Source organism: Rhinolophus ferrumequinum, chromosome 11, assembly GCF_004115265.2.
Source record: "Rhinolophus ferrumequinum isolate MPI-CBG mRhiFer1 chromosome 11, mRhiFer1_v1.p, whole genome shotgun sequence".
NCBI classification, from domain to species: domain Eukaryota; kingdom Metazoa; phylum Chordata; class Mammalia; order Chiroptera; family Rhinolophidae; genus Rhinolophus; species Rhinolophus ferrumequinum.
The window spans coordinates 51767195-51786633 of record NC_046294.1 but is presented as its reverse complement, the minus strand read 5'-3'; the positions used below and the strand labels follow the sequence as shown (position 1 = coordinate 51786633).

General features: G+C 41.7%; 1 protein-coding gene across 2 annotated transcripts in view; it reads left to right on the top strand.

Moving 5' to 3' along the window:
* Positions 1-19439, top strand: part of PAK1 (p21 (RAC1) activated kinase 1) — a 132862-nt gene that overhangs the window by 25740 nt on the left and 87683 nt on the right. Inside the window, exon 2 of one of the 2 annotated variants that reach the window (XM_033121711.1) lies at positions 4145-4236. The exons of the other annotated variant lie outside the window; for it this stretch is intronic. The gene's annotated coding sequence lies outside the window, so the exon portion shown is untranslated. The remainder of the gene's footprint in view (positions 1-4144; positions 4237-19439) is intronic. 2 annotated transcript variants of the gene reach the window in all.

Below are 19439 nucleotides of genomic sequence, written 5' to 3'. Positions count from 1 at the left end.
AGTAGATTGTTTTTTCCGTTTTGTTGATGGTTTCCTTTGCTGTGTAAAACCTTTTCAGTTTGATGCAGTCCACTTGTTTATGTCTGTTTTTGTTGCCTTTGTGTTTGGAGTTAGATCCAAAAAAATCATTGCCAAGATTGATGTTAAGGTGCTTATCACCTATGTTTTCTTCTGTGGGTCTTATGGTTTTGGGTCTTACATTCAAGTCTTTAATCCATTTTGAGTTAATTATTGTGTACGGTGTAAGATAGTAGTCTAGTTTTATTCTTTTGCATGTGACCATCCAGTTTCCCAACACCATTTACTGAAGAGACTGTCCTTTCCCCATTGTATATTCTTGGCTCCTTTGTTGTAAATTTATTTACCATATACGTGTGGGTTTATTTCTAGGTTCTCTATTCCGTTCCATTGACCTGTGTCTGATTTTATGCCAGTATCATACTGTTTTGATTACTATAACTTTGCATATAGTTTGAAATCAGGGAGTGTGATGCCTCCAGCTTTGTTCTTCTTTTTAAAGATTGCTTTGGCTATTCGGGGTCTTTTGTGGTTCCATACAAATTTTGGGATTGTTCTCAAGGTATATTTTTTATAACCCATGGGATCAAAAAGGAAAGCATTATTCAATTCCAGACATCTATAACAGTAGTTAACACAAACATTATAATGCTTTTTAGAACTAAGTGTTTCATTGGGAAAAGAACACCTCCATCCTGGTGTTATCTTGAGGAAAACTGAGATAATAACAAGTAAAAGAGCCTGGCAAAAGTGTCAACTGTTACGTTGTTTTCAGGCCTAGCTCTATGTACCCTATCCCCTGTCCGGGCTTCAGTTTCTCTGTCTGTCCAAGGAGGTTTTGGACTGAATGATTTCTGTGGTTCCTGACAAATCAGACATTTAGAGAACGGTCTTGCAGCGGCTCCATTGCTTACCTCCACTGTTCATGCCGGAACAGATAGTGGATGCCACGCGTGGTCTGCAGCCCATCCGCCTCTCTCTTTAAACCCACTGCTTAGTTTCCTTTAAAGTCCATCGTCTGCTTTAGTTTTGTTTTCTTTTTCAGGCTGTTTCTCTGTGGGCTAGCGTTCCCTTTTGAGGTTGAATTGCATTGTGTAAGGCCTCAGGAAGTGGCAGAGGCACCTTCCTCAAACTTGGTTACACCAAAAGCCCATCAAGTCAAGTTCTGTCCCCAAAGAGGAAGAGAAAGCCTGGGTTCCTTATCCAGTAGATAAGACTTTCTTCCTTGAGCTCTCTGGGCTAATTTTACCACATAAAGAAGGGATATTTTCTTTTAAATTCTAAACACCCCACCCTGTATACGATTAATATCCCTGGGCCATTTTTGGGTCACTCCTTAAGTTCCATCCACCTTCCTAAGTCTGACCCTTGGGTCATACGAAATAAATTCAATTTCGCCATATTGTAATCCTCTGTAATCACAATGATGATTTTATTTGTGTTCTTCTCTAGTAAATATTTTCTTCAAGAGTTTCTCAGGTGATTACCTCTCTGCCTCTCTATCACTTTTCTCTCCACAGAAAATTCCTGTAGGCAGCCTCTTCTTTCTGCTCATCTTCTGTCCTGTGTAACCCATTCACTTCTACTCTCTCCAACTTTCTCACTGTTGCTTAAATAAGCCATACATTCTCTTTCATGGCTCCCTAACTTGTTTCTCATAGTGTCTTTTGTTTAAGATGTTTTCCTTTGCTTTCTGTATTTCTTCTCAACACCCTTCGAGGCCCAGTTCAAATATCTCGGTCTCTGATACCTTCCCTGACGTGCTCCTCTTGTTCCAGCAGAATCAATATTCCCTTTTCAGTATTTATGTGATCCTTTGTTCCAATGACTATGACAGCATTTATTGTACTTGCTTCTACTGTATTGTATTTATTTATTCATCTATCCTACCTCACCCTAAACACTTCCTGAAAACAATTAGCCATTCCAAAGTTGGAAGTACCTGGCGTATACTAGATGATCGATCAAAAAGTAAATGAGTATTGATTGAGTGCCGTACTGCTGTGCGAGTTGCTTAGAGATGCTCTCACTTAATGCTTTACCAGGTCTCTCCTGTAGGTATTATGCCCATTTTACATACAAAGTAATTGAGGTCCAGAGTGAGGAAGTGGTGTATTTATGATCTCACAGCTGGTAACTCAGAGGACGGGGATTCAAACCTGTTGCTGACTCCAAAACTTGAGCTGTATTTAAAACTATTCTTCTGATTCTGAATTCAGTATTTTTTCTGCGTACATCAGAAAAACATTTATTGAGATGTTTAATTCGATGATGAACAAGAGTTCCAATGGGAGCAGGGTGTGAATAGCTGTGGCACTCACATAACTGCTGTGTATTGAGAAATGGCCGTAGAATCGTTCTTGCCTTAATTGGTACTGTAGGCAGTCCTATAATTTGGAATTTAAAAACGAATCTGTTTTAACTGGTCAGCAGATGTAACACCACCTACCTTTGGGCATGTTCTGTTCTAAAACGGGGTGAAAAGCTGCTTCTCTCAAGGTGGATGAGCTCAGCTTTGACCTGAAACAGTGTTAGTGCTTCTGAGATTTTTCACTTCCAAGCTTTGTCATATTTTTATCAGGTGCTGGTAACCTACTTTTTCAGAGATGCAGAATCAGATAATTGGACAATGGGGTTCTCACCCCAACTGTTTGAACAGCCTAAGCTCTCAACAAGGAGAGCCTAACCACAAAGGACTGTTTTGGAGTTGGTAAAGGAGGCCACAAGGAAGAATTTGGGAAACAACTCTGCCCCCTTGTTTTTGTGACATGGCTTATGCTCTTTTAAATCCAGTAATAGCAAATGTGTTCCAGAAAGGTAACAAAAAGAAGACCCGGGTCAAACTCTTGTTGGCCTTATGCAATTTTGGGCAAGTGATTTATACTTCCTAGGCCTGTTCCTTGATGTGTTTTAATCCAGTGATTCTTTCCAGTGGATGTGGTCCTGCTCTCCACATACTACACTTCTTTGCTGCCCAGGAACCATGCAAGGCGCTAGGTTACATATTTTGCCCCCTCCCTTTTTTTCTAGTCATAAATTCTCCATTCACTGTCTATAGTCTAAAAATTTGTTGAAGTCTCTCATTGGATGTTCCCTCACCTATTTTCTTTCTTGTTGTGGTCTATGACTTTTTTTTTTTTTTTTAATATTTTTACCATCATTTTAATGTGATTTTGGCTGGGAACATGGGTAAATGTGTTTTTAATTTGCCATATTTTACTAGAAGCAAACTTCAAAGGAAGTTAAAGGAGCAGAAAGTAAAGTTACAAAAACTTGACCATGCAGGTAAGTGAGAGAATAGACCTTCCCTGCAGATGTCCTGGCTGCATGTGTTGGCTCCATCGTCTACTAGGTATATGACCCTGGACAAGTTAACCTCCCTAAACTTCATTTTTGAGATTGACATTTTTTTGGAACACAGAAAAGATACATCAGAAATTGCAATGCATTAGGAATCAAAACACAAGTTTGCTTTTAGCAGACCTTGATCAAATCCTTCCCCCCTTTTTGGGCCTCAGTTTCCCTTTCTGGAAATTGAGGAAGTTCGCCGGGGTGCCTGCTAAGTTCCTTCTTCCCTTACTATTCTAAGGAGTCTGAGATTTTCCTGATTCCTGAAGAGCACTGGTCCTTTAATGCTAACATTCAGTCCCTTGTTAGGATGCCTAGGGGACCCAGACAAACAGGATTGGGTGTTCTGAATCTGTGTGTATCTGCCTCCTATACCAACCAGAGAGTGATGCTTCAAAAGAAAGAGGAATCACAGTGTGCCAATCCATGGCTTTTAGGCAATATATGGTAAACAGGCAGCTATTTGAAAACATTTCACCCTTTTAACTTTTCCTCTGGGGATTAAGTCAAGCCAGGGTACCTGAGATCTTAGCATGAGAAAGAGGAGCTTTCTGCTCTTTGCAGTTGTGATTATTGACTGCTCCACAGGACAGAGGAACACGAGAATTATTATAATATTCAGTGATGAATGTATAATAGAGGGTTGAACAAAATATTATCTAAGCAAGAGGGGAAAGGAGAAGAGGTTACAAGGACTCCACAGAGGAGGTGACACTTGAGTGTGGAAGAAGGAGCAGGAAGGAGTTCGCCAGTTTGAAAATGTGTTGATGTCTTTTAGAGTGGCACTGTCCTGTCCCTGGGCTGCAGCACAACCTAGAGGACCCCGGAAGTCTTCAGAGCCAATTGGGAACTGAGAAGTTCTCTGGAAATGTGAGTGAGTTTTTTTCTGATGCTGGCTGGGCTTCTCTTTTTCGTAGGGGGGACCTGGAGCAACAAGATACTTGGCCAGACTGTAGTTCTCAGTTTGTTTGAGGTTTGGGTACTGATAATAGATGTATTTCAGTTAAGCAGAAGATGATGTCTGCTCTTTTGAGAGCTACCTGAATGAATTTCTAAGAACTGTTCGGGATCTTTACGTCCTGTTATCCCCTGCCGTGGGGTCTTCAGAACTTATCCTGTTTAAGGTACCTCAATGTTTAATTCTCTTAAGTAGCTCACCAAAGTGTTTTTCTTTTTAGACTAATAGTTGGCTCTAGTTTGACTTTGCTACTTTTTGTTTTTGGGTTGTTGGGGGTTTGAACTTATGAATAAGCATGTGGCAGAACAGCCTGGCACAGAGATAGTGAGTAAAACATTTTTATTGCATGCACAACAAATATGATTGTTATTGATTATATGCTACGTACGATGCTAGACCCTAAGTATACAAACGTGAGTGAGATCCAATTCCTCCTTTGGAGAAGCTCATAGACTAGTGGCAAAGAAAGAGAAAGGAATACTTTGGGAAATGTTGATTGAGCGCTTTGTTTTTTTTTTTAAAAGATTTTGTTGGGGAAGGGGAACAGGACTTTATTGGGGAACAGTGTGTACTTCCAGGACTTTTTTCCAAGTCAAGTTGTTGTCCTTTCAATCTTAGTTGTGGAGGGTGCCGTTCAGCTTCAAGTTGCTGTCCTTTCAGTCTTAGTTGTGGAGGGTGCAGCTCAGCTCCAGGTCCAGTTGCCGTTGCTAGTTGCAGGGGGTGCAGCCCACCATCCCTTGGGGATTGAGCGCTTTTATGAACTGTGATAAGCACTGGGGATGAGTGAGAGTCTCAATCCTTGCTGTGTTTCTAGTGGGGGGGTGGGGTAATGAAAAGGAGCCCTGGAAACCAATAACTAATACAACAGACAAAGGAGAATGTGGCTTTTACTGTAAAAGAGAGAGAAATTTTATCATGTGAATTAAAGAAGATATCATTTCAGGATTTCACTAGGTGGTCTGTAAGCGCTCTCCTAGTCCCAAACGGTCCATGAATGTATGATTTTTGAATTTTTCATTTCTGGGTCCCAGAGAGTATGCAGCATCTACACAAAAAGCTTATGAAGAAGAATGTTGGTTTTAAAATAGTTGACTCCAATGTGACAGAACCGTAGAAGTAGGACAAGTGATTTTCTGGTTATCAAATTCTAAAACAACAGTGGTTTTTGGAACATTTTCCAGAAAGTGATCAAGTGAACAGATGTTTCCTGAATACCTTTTCTGAGCTCAGTCTTTCCCTACGAGTGGTCAGTGACACAGAATAAGTAGAAAATGATGTTCCTGTCCTTGAGAAGCTTTGATTTCGTTAGGAATGTAGGATGCATGTGCTGAAAAATGGAACAGTTCCACCAAAAACCCTTGGTGTAAACTTGAAGAATTTAGAGGAAAGTGGATGATTAGTTTCCTAGGGCCACTGTAACAAAGTACCACAAACTGGTTGGCTTAAAACAATAGAAAATTATAGTCTCACAGTTCTAGAGGCCGGAATTCTGAAGTCAAGGTGTCGACAGGGCCTTGCTCCCTCTGAAGCCACAAAGGAAGACTGTTCCAGGCCTCTCTCCTGCTTCTGGTACCCTCAGGTGTTCCTTGGCGTATGTGTAGATGGATGTCTTCTCCCTGTGTCTCTTCACAGTCTTTGCTCTGTGTTTGTCTTGTGTCCGAATTTCCCCTTCTAATAAGGACACCAGTCAGATTGGGTTAAGGCACACCCTCATGACCTCATTTTAGCTTGATTGCCCCTGACAGACCCTTTTTCCAAATACAGTCGTTCTGAGGTATAGGGGAGACACAATTCAAACCCATAACAGTGGGCTTGATGGTGAGGGAAAGAACTTGGTCATGTGAAATTTGAATTAGCAGAGAAAAGTGGAGATATTATGAGACAAGTCTTTGTAGTATCCAACGCTCATAAGAGGACACTCCAGATAAATTCATCTTGATGGAACCAGAGTTCTGAGAGCCACAAGCAGGGACATTTAGAGAACAAAGATTACATCATATATTTTTTTTTAGTTGTTTTTGTTCACAGTATACTATTGTGGGTTGCTTTTCTTTTTCTATAAGCAGTTTTATTGCCTCATGCCACATCGTGACCTAAATTAAGATGTTGATTGCATGGTGCCTAGAAATTTATTCTTAGGTAACAGAAGTGAAATTATTTTAACTTATATAGTCATTTATAATAATAGAAGATATTTTGCTTTGTAAATGTGGTGAGTTTACAAAAAAACTGATGACTTCAACTCAGAGAATTTCACATTGGGAAATGAGGGTGGATCGTGATGTTCCTTAATCTGTGGCTCTTGGGGCTCGGGAAGTAGTTCTCGAGTGTGGTCACTCCTAGAAAGCTTAAAAATATGTTGCTACCCAGGTCCCACCCTGGACCAAATAAATTAAATTTTGTGGGTAGAGCTAGGTATAGGGCCCAGGCATCAGTAGTTTTTAAGAGCTCTCCAGTTTGTATACCTCATTGTAGCTCACTGGTTAGGGAAATAAGAAGGAAACTAGATTTCTTTCTTTCTTCCTTTCTTCCTTTCTTTCTCTCTTTCTCTCCCTCCCTCCCTCCCTCCTTCCCTCCCTCCCTCCCTCCCTTTTTAAAATTTTATTGAGGAATATTGGGGAACAGTGTGTTTCTCCAGGGCCCATCAGCTCCAAGTCGTTGTCCTTCAATCTAGTTGTGGAGGAAGCAGCTCAGCTCCAAGTCCAGTCACTGTTTTTCAATCTTTAGTTGCAGGGGGCACAGCCCACCATCCCATGCGGGAATCGAACCCGCAACCTTGTTGTTGAGAGCTCGTGCTCTAACCAACTGAGCCATCCGGCTGTCCCACCAGAATCTTAGCGGCAGCTCATTGTCTTCAATCTAGCTGTGGAAGGTGCAGCTCACTGGCCCATGTGGGAATCAAACCGGCAACCCAGTTGTTCAGAGCTCGCGCTCCAACCAACTGAGTGATCCGGCTGCCCCAGGAAACTGGATTCTTGTCCTTGCCGTGACCTTTGGGCATTCCCTAAAACTTTCGAGTCTCAGGTACCTCTGAGAATAAAGAAATCTAGGTATATTATCTCTTGCATGTACCACCTGTTCAATAACCATGGGCAAGTCACTGGTATTCTTTTTGACTCTTAGTTTTCTCATTTATAGAGTGGAGATCATTAAAACTACCTTCCAGGGTTGCTGTGAAAATCAAATATTGGCCAGTAGTTCAGAATACTTTGTAGATTCCGAAGTACTATATATAGTTTCACTGACAGATAAGTTGCCCAAGGTGTTATAACTGCTTGGTGCTCTAGACAGAGCCAGAGTCCACATCTCCTGAATCTTTTAATTTCCCCATTAACTTGAAAGGTGATTTTACCCCCCTTCCTTTTTCATGTTTTTTAGCCTTCCGTTAAATTGTGCCTGAATGCCGTCTGCGTTGGTGTGGTGAACAGCGTATTGGTTTAGTGGGAAGAACATGGTCGTTGGAGTTGCATGGATATGAAGTGCAATCCTGGCTCCAGTACTAACCAAATCATTTTAGCGTCTCAGTTGCAGTTTCCCTGAGTGTTAAATAGAGGATCAAGTGAACCAATGATGTAAAAGCACGTAGCACTGCACTCGGAGTATCAAACGCTGGTAACGGGTGCCTGTTGTTCCTGGGAGAGGCAGTGCCGAAGGGGATCCTCTTAGTACAGCGGGGTGAGCGGGACCGGAGGAGCCTTTCCATTTGATTCACTGAGCAGAGCCATCTCGAGGAGGCTGTTGGGAGTGGGCTCGCTCAGGGACCTTCAGGCGTCTTCGTTATAACAACTTTCATTTTGACAGTTCTTTACTGTTTTAAAAATACCTGTATGTGATCATGAATATGCTTTACTTGCAGAGTTTCGATCATGCTAACATTTAAAATGAAAATTTTTGATGGTGATTATTATTTTTTAAATTCTATTAAATTTATTGGGGTGACATTGGTTAATAAAATTATGTAAGTTTCAAGTGTAAGAAAGCTAAAAGTACTTTTACAAACTGTTCTCATTTAATCCTCCCAATAATCTGCAAGGAAAATGTCCTTATATATTCAACAGGAAAAGCACAGCTAAGAGAGATGGAGTGCCTTGAAACTAGTCCCCTTATGAATAAGCAATGGAGACAGTTGTTATTTAAGGGGAAGCCCCAACGCTTGAGGCCTTGGGTTTTGTTTCAGCTGGACTTTTGGTTTTGTAACAGGGGCTTTCTTTTTTCTTTTTTAATTTTTATTGGGGAATATTGGGGAACAGTGTGTTTCTCCAGGGCCCATCAGCTCCAAGTTGTTGTTGTCCCTCAATCTAGCCGTGGAGGGCGCAGCTCACTGGCCCATGTGGGAATCGAACTGGCAACCATGTTGTTCAGCGCTCGCGCTCCAACCAACTGAGCCATCTGGCCACCTGTGGTTACAGAACAGGCTTTCTGATGTAAACGCTCAGTTTCGTGGTTGTATTAGTTTTCTATTGCTGCATAAATAAATTGCCGATAGAACTTAGCAGCTTAAAAAAAACGAACATTTATTATCTTCCCCAGTTTCTGAGGGTCAGGAATTTTAGAATGGCCAGGCTGGGTGGCACTGTTCTGGCTCCATGTCTCCAATGAGGTGATAGTCAAGCTGCTGCCCATGGCTACAATCATCTGAAGCACAGCTGGGCCTGAAGGGTCCCCGCCCTTCACTCGTCTAGCTGTTGGCCAGCCTCAGTTCCTTGCTACGTGGCCTCTCCATAGAGTAGCTCACAATATGTCAGCTGGCTTCCCCGAAATGAATTATCTGAGAGAGATGAGAACAACCAAAACAGAAGCTGCAGTGTCTCTTATAATCTAATTCCAGAAATGACAGACCATTACTTCTGCTGTATTCTTTTGGTCACACAGACTGACCCTTCTACCAGGTCGGAAAAGATCCACAAGGGTGAAAATACCAGGAGGCAGGGACCTGGGTGCTGTCCCGGAGGCTGGCCACCACCGTTGTAGAGGAACTTTGGGGCCCAGGCGACACACATCATTAATTAAGGAATTAACCTTAATACACAGGTTCAGACTCGATTCCATGTTCCAGGCACGGTGGATACCAGAATTCCCTTAAGTCTCTAAGGGATGGTTTCTCAGGATGCAGGCAACCTTTCAGAGGCCTCCTGTGTCTCATTTATTTACTGTCAGGCTAAGTTGCTAATATCACCAGGCCTGTTTTTACAGTCAGACACTCTACACTAGGGCATGGATACATGAGAGGATTTCTTTGCCGTTAGATGCTATCTGGTGAAATTGTCCTTGGAAGTTTGAGTATTTTGATTCTTTTACATGTAGTGAAAGTTAGTTGAGGGAACTGGACATGCCTCCAGCCTTTAGTGCTTTTAAAAACTCCTTCCCGTGATCTCAAAGGAGTACAGCAGTGTGATGAGATGGGAAATGGACTGTCCTTTAAGTCAATGCATCTGAATTTGAGTTCCAGCGTTGGCACTAATTGACTGTGGGACCTTGACGAAGTCATGTTCTCTTTCTGGACCCCATTTCCTTACGTATCATGTGGAGGTGTTAAACGAGAGTCTCGGGGTTTTGAAGTGCAACCTCACAGGCTACTGGGGTGCGAGGAGGAGGTGGGAAGAGGCTGACGAAGTGGGACTTCCCCACCTCCTCTTCAGCCAGAGCAGCTACTTTTTATCTGTTTAAACATTTTGGTGTCTATGTAAGATTTGACTGGAAAAAGAAGTCAACATAATTTGTAAAAGTTTGAAACCCCCTGAATTGAGTGATCTCAGAGGACTTGTCTGTTCAAAGGAAGAGGCTGGTTTTTCTGATGCCATTGGGTAAGCGATAGCCTAAGAGGTGCTGGAGTATCCTCTTCTCTGCGTTTCTACAGCGAGAGCAGCAGAGCTGTGGACCGAGATATCTGCTAAGAAACCTAGACTTTTATCTCACGCTTTCTTCCTTAGGTTTATTTTGTAAGCCAATGTCGGGAGAGAGAGACATTTGTTGCTGATGGCTGCATCTCCCATCTCTCCGGTGGTGTAGCTTCTTCAGAAATCAGGATCCAGACGTGGGGAGGTGAAAGGCCTTCTGGGGAGAGGTCATGGAACAGGCTTCCTGGGAGAGGAAGGGCCAGGGGGAGGAGCAGCAGGTGAGAAAGGCTGGTTTGCTAAATTGGCCTCTGCCTCCTTTGGATTATTTAGATGTAACATACTTTCCCTCGCATACTATTGGGCATCAAGGCCATCTGTCTTTTGGAGACTAAACTAATGGAGTGGGTAGAGGTGGGAGGAATTCAGATGAATCTTGCTTCAAATAACTTGGAAGGCTCTTGTCTTTCCGTGCCTTCAACACTTTTTGTTATTTCCCAGTTGGCTATAGAAAGTGGATCTTTGCCAGCTGATTGACGCTAATCTCTAGCCATCTTTCCGCTACTCCCTGTTCTCTTACTGTCCAGGGAAGTATTCTTTTTGGAATAGAAGGCTGGAAATGAATGGTTTAGTGGAAAGAGGACTGCACTTAGAATTAGTAGCTCTGGGTGAAGTTCCAGCTCTCCTACTTACCTGCATGAAACTGGGCAAGTTTCTTAACCTTTTTGTTTGTTTCTTTATATGTAAAAGAGGATTGTTGTGAAGATGAAAGGAGATAAGCATGTAAAGTACTGGACCTGCCCCACAATATGTGCTTACTATGTGCTAAGTATTTACGTATCATGATTTTTGTATTTGTATCTTTGAGAATTTAGGATAGATGCTAATTAAATTATACAAATACTATTTTATATTAGAGCAACAAATCAATACTAGAAAGAATTTTACAGCTCATTTTATATATTCATTTTACAATTTGTACATTTTGTACTTGGAATTGTTTAGACGCAGAGTGAAGCAGTGAATGGCCCAAGGTCATTGAGGGGAGGCAGCAGGGACTCAGTTTCCAATACCTCATTCCCCAATGACAAGAGTGTCTTAGACTATTCTGGGGGGCCAGGGCTGGATTAGCTATCCACAGCAGGTTCCTAACTTTATGCTGGGAGGGCCATTAATTTGTGAGTCCAGAGTGACCAGTGGCCGCTTTGAGGTTGGGTGCCGCTGAGAAGAGCCAATCTGATAACTTTGCAGTCTCCTGAGAAGTATTCCTTGGTGTGGACCTGGGCCCCTGCAGGGATACTTGGTGGTTCTTTTCTTGACAATGTAACCCCTCCTTCTCTCTTCACAAATTAAAAACAAATCCTGCAAAAAGCAGGCAACTAGAGTCATGAGTGACCGAGTCTGCTGGGATGGAAATATAGGAAGGAGGGAAGGAGAATGGAAAAAAAAAAATCAGAAAATTCTTTGTGTATTTTTTTTCTTTCCAAAATCTGCTAAAGGCTGTTCTTTCTGTTGTGTGAAGAGAGAATTGCAGAATTTTAGGACTGAAAGTTCGCTTTAAGGGCATTTAACACAGCCTTTACCCCATGTTTGAATTCCTTCTGCAAAGTTCCTGCCAGGTATTTCTCCAGTATCTCCTTGCATACTTCCGTGATGGAGAGCTCTCTACTGCTAGGGGCACTCATTGTCATGGTTTGACTTTGGCTCTTACAACTAAACTCTGCTCCTCTGTTAATTCTAATCACTGGCCTCTGATGCAAGGACACTTAGGTTCAGGCAGATGAAATGGTGTAACCAGGCCCGTGCGTGTGCATCTTCCATTCCACCTCCGGCTGAGGGATCAGGCAAGACCGACCCAGCATCTCAGTTCTAGGGCCTCAAATCCATCCTCGTGTCTTGTGAGTGTTTTTCATTTAAATTGTTTGTTCTTTTTCATGGACTTGCTGAATTTATTAGAATCATTAGAATTTATTATTATAGATTAGTAACTGAGACCTGGGGAGGTAAAGACATCTGCCCCAAATCATGCAGAAATTCTGTGACAGAACTGGGTTCAGGGCCCTGGTCTTCTGGTAGCCAATCCTAGGTGTCTTTCCATAGACAGCTTTTCTAGAGAAGCTGTTACCAAACTCTAAACCTTTTTTTTTCTGATGCCCTGTGGTCTGTGTACCTTGAGATTTCTATTAGGAAAGACAGCATCAGTTAAAAATGACATAGATTGCCATCTAAAAAATATCGTGCTGTTTTTCAACATCACAAGTGAAGGTGAAGAGTTCCATCTACAAATATTTTTAGGTCACCTATAGGAACTCCTGAGCCAAATTTTTAGACAGTCTCCTTTCTAGTTCAGGACACAACTCAGAAATCCTTGCTTCCGTGCAGCTTTCTGATTGTTCCTTCCCTCCACCCCCATCCCTTACGGAAATACTCCTCATTGTAGAACTTCTCATTCTACACAGGCAATACGGTGTGGTGGAAAGAATCTGGACATTGGGTTCGAACGGGCAGACCTGGGTTGGATCTGGTCTCCAAATGATTCATGTAGTGCTTATCAGAGTGCTAGACACACAGTGAAAGTTCCTGGAGCGTTGGCTACTGTTACTGCAATTATTTTTATTGTTGCTCATGTCTTATCTACCTCTGCAACCTGGGAGCTCTCAAGGGCGGTGTTGTTTCCCAAACTCTTAAGTCATAACCCATGGGTTGTGGGTTGAATATGTAGTGAGGTGGACCAGCACGTTAAAAAAAGTCACATAAAATGTCAAATAGGATACATCAGAGAAAATATTAGAATACATTGTATATAGAAGGAGTAAGGATTGCTTTGTGAGACATTTGTTTCAGTTTTGTGTCTATTGACGGGTGTCTGTGTGTGCACATGTGCACTGGCTCTCCATATAAATCATATGCTTACTGCAGGTTGTAGTCAGAACAGTGAGGAACCCTGCTTTATGGAAGAGACTGCCTGCTATTTATATCTTCTATTCACAGGACCTAGCACAGGGTCTGGAACAAATCTAATGCACATGTAACTAAGACAAGGCAGCCTGAAATTAATTGTTTAATATATGACAGAGACAGTAAATGCAGTATAGACTCAAAGAAGGGGGAAATTGTCTTGAGAAACAGTTTAGTAAAGTAGTTGAGCTTAGTTTTCTGGTGGCTGAAGATCTGGGGATAAATTGCAGCTCTGCTACCGTGTTTCTCCGAAAATAAGACCTAGCCGGGCCATCAGCTCTAACGCGTCTTTTGGAGCAAAAATTAATATAAGACCCGGTCTTATTTTAATATAAGACCGGGCCTTATATAATATTAAAATATGACCCGATCTTATATAATATAATATAAGACCGGGTATAATATAATATAATATGATATGATATATGATATGATGTAATATAATATATAATGTAATATAATATAACATAATATAATACCGGGTCTCATATTACTTTTTGCTGCAAAAGACGCATTAGAGCTGATGGTCCGGCCATGTCTTATTTTCAGGGAAACACGGTACTTACTGGCTAAGGCAATAAGGCAAGTTACCTAACCTCTCGTATCCTCATTTTCTTCATCTCTAAAATGGGGGTGATAATTAATCAGGTTGTGAAAATTAAGTGAAATAACGTTATTATTGTGGCCAGCACATAACGAGTACTTGCATACTATTTTCAAGGAATGCAGTGGTCGTGGGAGGCGTTTTGGAGGAGGCCAGCATTTGTCTTGATGTTCTGGTAAGAGCTGATTGGGGAATGTTTGAGATCTCCAGTATGTGGCAGAGTACTCTGCAAAGCCCTCAGTGTCTTTTCTTCTTACGTATCCTTACTCCATGTTTTCTCTCACCACCATACCCACAGTCTTTTTTCTTTTCAAAACCACTTCCTGGGGAGGAAGTCCAACGTAAGATGTTGTAACTTGGCCCTCTCAGAGGCCATTTTTTTTCCATAGACAGGGAAAAGGAAACTAATTCAGGTTGTCTAACTCAAGTAGTACTTTCAGGCAGAACAGCAGTAGAAGCAGCTTAGCTTAGCCCCTGCAAGAAAGGACCCCGGGCAAGATAAATAGGAAGGGTTCTTGGCCTCTGATCCAAAGCCCAGACTGGAGCTCCAGAGGGCAGGTCTTTGAGAAGGTAGGCAACTGGGAGGGTGGAGAAAGGTCAGCCGCATCTCTGACTTCTGAGGATGCTGAAAAGAAATAGATCTTGTTTCCAAACATGGAAATGAGGGAAGGAGAGAGAAAGGGGGAGGGGGGCAGAGAGAGAGTGGGGAAGTGAAGAGAACGTGCTGGCAAGGTATCTGAGTTAGCTGCGGAGGTTGCACCAGCCTGGGAGTCAGGAGACGTGGGTTGTAGTTCTGACTTCCCTGCTGAATCTGTTCTTTTGTTAACTACTTGCCCATTTTTGGCCTTGGTAAAGTAAGGGGCTCTTTAAAACCTGTTTCAGGTCTAAAACTTTTATACCTATTTAATAAAGCCTAGAAGAGATATCCAAATAAAATACTCTAGGAGTTCAGAGGAGGAGGAAGAGAGAACTTCTGTTTGATACCGTGTTTCCCCGAAAATAAGACCTAGCTGGACAATCAGCTTACATGCGTCTTTTGGAGCAAAAATTAATATAAGACCTGGTCTTATTTTACTATAATATAAGACTGGGTATAATATAGTATAATACAGTATGATATGATATATGATATGATATGATATGATATATAATATAATATAATACTGGGTCTTATATTAATTTTTGCTCCAAAAGACGCATTAGAGCTGATTGTCCATCTAGGTCTTATTTTCGGGGAAACACGGTATGTTTAGTCCGTATTAGAGTTTCTCATCTTCGAGACTTGGTATTTTGGATTGTATGATTCTGCTTTGGGGGGTCGGCGGCTGTTCTGTGCAGTGTAGGATGTTGAACGCAGCATACTTTCCTCTACCCCTCACCCCCACAATAGTGACAGTCAAAAATGTCTCTAGACATTTCTTGTCCCCTGGGGGACAAAATCAACCCTGATTGAGAATCAGTCATCTATATACATGCAAATGGTAGGGATAGCTAAAAGATAAAATTAATAAAAAATAATAACATAATTTCATACTTAATATAGCCCTTACTACGTGCCAGACACTGTTCTAAGCCTTTAAATATATTGGCTTATGTAAGCTCCGTAGTCATCTTATGAGTTAGGTACTCTTATTGTCCCTGTTTTACAAAGGAGGAAACTGAGGGGAAATGGTCAAGTGAATTAACAGTAGCTAGTGTTTTATGAGGTGCTGTGTGTCAGGGAGTCTGCTAAGTACCTTACCTATATGATGTCTCATTTCATCTTCAGAATCACTGTGAGGTGGGTATAAATGTCATTGCTGTTTTACGGATGGAGATGCTGTCGTGTGCCTCACCCTGTCCTGAGCCCTGGGGCAACCGGCGTAGATTCGTTTACAGAGTACCTCTCCCTACTTTAAGAACAACCCTGTGAAGTGGGTAACATGATAGTTACCTACTCTTCGAAAGTGTATGTCACACTACTTCACTTTTATGAAAGACCTACATTAGTATCTGGTTTTGCTAACCGAAAGAAATCCGAAGAGGATTTTCGCTTTTACGAAACAGGCGAAAAGTGAAAATAGTGGTCAGCATTTGTTCTGCAGCAGTGTTCACAGAGGCAGTGTGTCCCCCAAGCAGCGAGAGGGGAGCTGCCCGACTCCTTCCCTGGGAAGCCCCAGGCCGCCATAGCTTTGAACTGTGTCTGTGAGCGTCTGTGCTTTTTCTCAGTTTATTTTGTGCGTCCGTTAGCAAGGTGTGTCCTGGGGTAATTGCTACCCCACCCTTTCAGCTTATGAAAGTTTTCATAGGAACCATTTGGAGAGTGGGGGCACCTGTATCCCTGATAGTTGATACCTGACAGACACTGAAACTCAGAGAGGGTAAGGGGCAGAAACTGGTGACTGGCATTTGTTGTGTGTTTGTTTTGTGCATTTTGTGGTTGGCCATGATGCTTTCAGCCACACAAAACAGTCAGTGAGAATGTGTGGCCAAGAAACACTGAGCCCGTTGGTGACGGCGGGAGAGCTGAGAGGAGCTCCCCTGGGGGCTATCTAAAGTTTGTTGGTGAGTTTTGTGCTGCACGTGTGCTCTCCTACCCATGCCTACTTCTTCCTGATTGACACTGACAGTGTACCACAGTGAATTATGTTCCAAGGGGCTTGCTTATGTTTTTAATCTCTGACTTCTGCAGTATCCTGTCCTGTAAGCTCCATAAGTGTAGTCTTAGGTGTAAACAGACCCTGTTTTGTTTGCAATAATATCTCAGCACAGGGCCTTGCATGCAGTAGTGACTTTTATTGGTGACATTTCTGAATCAGTAGATACATAGGAAGGGGACTGAGTCAGAGAAATTGATTTATTATTCAAGGTTAGATAGCAGTGTGGTGGCAATGTGGGGACTAGATCCGATTTTCCTGTCCGCAGGCCCAGGATTCTTTGTCCAGCATTGTGCCTCTCGCCATTTATCTATCATAGGATGAGGACTGCCATGTGATCTTCCTGTGTGGCCTCAGTGTTCCCTTCTATAAACAAAGACATTAAACAGCTGTCCTCCTTTCCATCTTTGCTTGCCCACGAGGGATGCCCTGGTGGCTTCCAGCCACAGCAAAAGCATCTAGGAGACCCAGGGGAGCCTCATTCCTTGCTCCTTGCCAACCCAGTACCAGGACTCATGTTTTCTCTCCCGAACAACGGCTTCCTCGTTCAGTGACGATGTGGCCGTGGTGGTCAGGGGCCACAGATGGAAACAGAAAGTAAATTTGGATTTTAGGGGAAGAAGGCATCGGGGTATCTCCTGCGACCCTTTCTTTATTCAGGACTGCATCCTGAGTGCCTGTGTTCATAGTCTTTGGAGCTGTCTTGCTCTTCATTTTAAATTTTGGGGTCTGCTCATTTTCCTTTGAACTCGTGGGAAAAGCCACAAAGCTACTTAAATTAGGAAAAAATGTCCTTTCTCCTTGTTGTGATTATTTTTGTCAGTAAAATTAGTGCCAAGAAATGTCTATCAAGAGAAAATATGTGTCTTAGGAAATCAGCTTATGCAAGGCACTTTCTATTTTCTCACCTCATTTTCCAGCCATCTTGTAAAGGTAGTGATTATTATTATTATTGCCGTCATTTTACAAATAAAGAAACTAAGACTCAGTGAGAACTCGTCATGGAAGTAGTGAGCCTAGGAAATTTGAACCTAGGTCTGACTCTTAAAGACCAATGAATGCTCTTGCCACTTACCATAGTGTGTGTCTTGCCACTTACCATAGTGTGTGTGTGTGTGTGTGTGTGTGTGTGTGTGTGTAATGGCTTTATTGAAATATAATTTACCTGCCATAAAATTCACCTACCGGTACTTAAAGTATATAATTCACTATATTTTAGTATATTCACAGGGTTGTACAATCATCACCACAATTTAGTTTTAGAACATTTTGTCCTAAAAGAAACCATTTAGCAGTCATTCAATCATTCTCTCCCATCCTTCTCATCCTAGCCCTAGGCAACTATTAATCTACTTTTTGTCTCTATAGATTTAATTTGCCTATTTTGGACATTTTGTATCAATGGACTCATACAACGTGTAGCCTTTTGTATTTTGTTTCTTTCACTTAGTGTGGTTTCAAAGTTCATCCATGTTGTAACATTTGACCATTAATATGAGCTGGTTCCTGAATTCTCAATTCTGTTTCATTGATCTATATCTCTATCCTTATTTTAGTACCATACTGTCTTCATTGCTGCAACTTTGTAGTAAGTTTTGAAATTGGGAAGTGTGAGCCCTGAAACTGTGTTCTTTTTTTTTTCTCCAAGGTTGTACAAGTCTTGCACTTTTGAAAAATGTTACTGTAAATGGAATTTTTCTAATTTCAATGTTTACTTTGTCATTGCTTTTGTATAGGAATGCAATTGACTTTTACATATTGATCTTACATCTTGCAACGTGGTTGAATGTGTTGATTCTAATAGGTGTGTGTGTGTGTGTGTGTGTGTGTGTGTGTGTGTGTGTGAATTCCTCAGGATTTTCTATATACCAGACAATGTCTCTTCAAATAAAAATAGTTTTACTTCTTCCTTTCTAATTGGGGTGCTTTTATTTCTTTTTCTTGCCTACTTGCTCTACTGGAACCTTCACTACCATGTTAAATACAAGTGGCCATAGCAGATATCGTTGTCTTGTTCCTGATTTTAGAGAGAAAGCATTGAGTTATTTACCAATTAAGTATGATATTAGCTGTGGGTTTTTCATGGATGCCCTTTAACAGGTTAAGGATGTTTCCTTCTGTTTCTGGTTTCCTGAGTGTTTGTTTCATGACAGGATGTTGGATTTTGTCAAATGCTCCTTCTGCGTCAATCAAGATGATCGTATGGCTTTCATCCCTTGTTCTGTTTGCTGTGCTGATTGATCTTTTTGGATATTCAACCTTTGCATAGCTGGGATTATATTGTGTGTAATGACAAGTACTTGTTGGGCACCAGCTGTGACCAAGACTGTAGGAGTGTACAGAGAACTAAGATATTGTGGTCATCCACTGTAATAGAGGAGACAGAAAAACACACAGACTTAAAGTAGAGAACACGAGAGTGCAATAAAGACAGTGTCTTATGTTCAGGTATGATAAATAGTTACCAAAATTAACTCTAGAATGACCTTGTTTTCAGGCCATTCAATAATCATAGGTTGGTATATTGTAACTCTTGGACCTCAGTTTCACCATCTGTATGTGGGAAAGTGGAACTTGGTGGTATTTAAGATCCCTTCTAGTTATAACGTATTGTGAAATTACTTGCCTTTTGTGGGACTTCCTCCACTTAGGTCCTTCTGAAGAGTTTATTCTTTAGATAAGTTCCAAGTGACTAGGTAGTTAGGTGACTCTTTCGGTTCTGGTTTGGAGTGGAAAAAAAGATGCTTTACACTTTCCTTAGTTGGCCTTAATCACACCTCTGTTTCAGAGAGATTATCTCCTTCTGGTGAAAGGGCATAATAACCCTTGAGAAAAGCCATTTCCCTCAGCAACACATAAGCTCTTTGAGGGGAAAAGACCCCTGGAGAGGTCTAGTTTCATTTTTTTGCATGTGTCTGTCCAGTTTTCCCAACACGATTTATTGAGTAGACTGTCTTTATCCCATTGTGTAGTCTTGCCTCTTTTGTCATAGATTAATTGACCATATAGGCATGGGTGTATTTCTGGACTCTCTATATTGTTCCATTGTTCTGCGTGTCTGTTTTTATGCCAGTACCATGTTG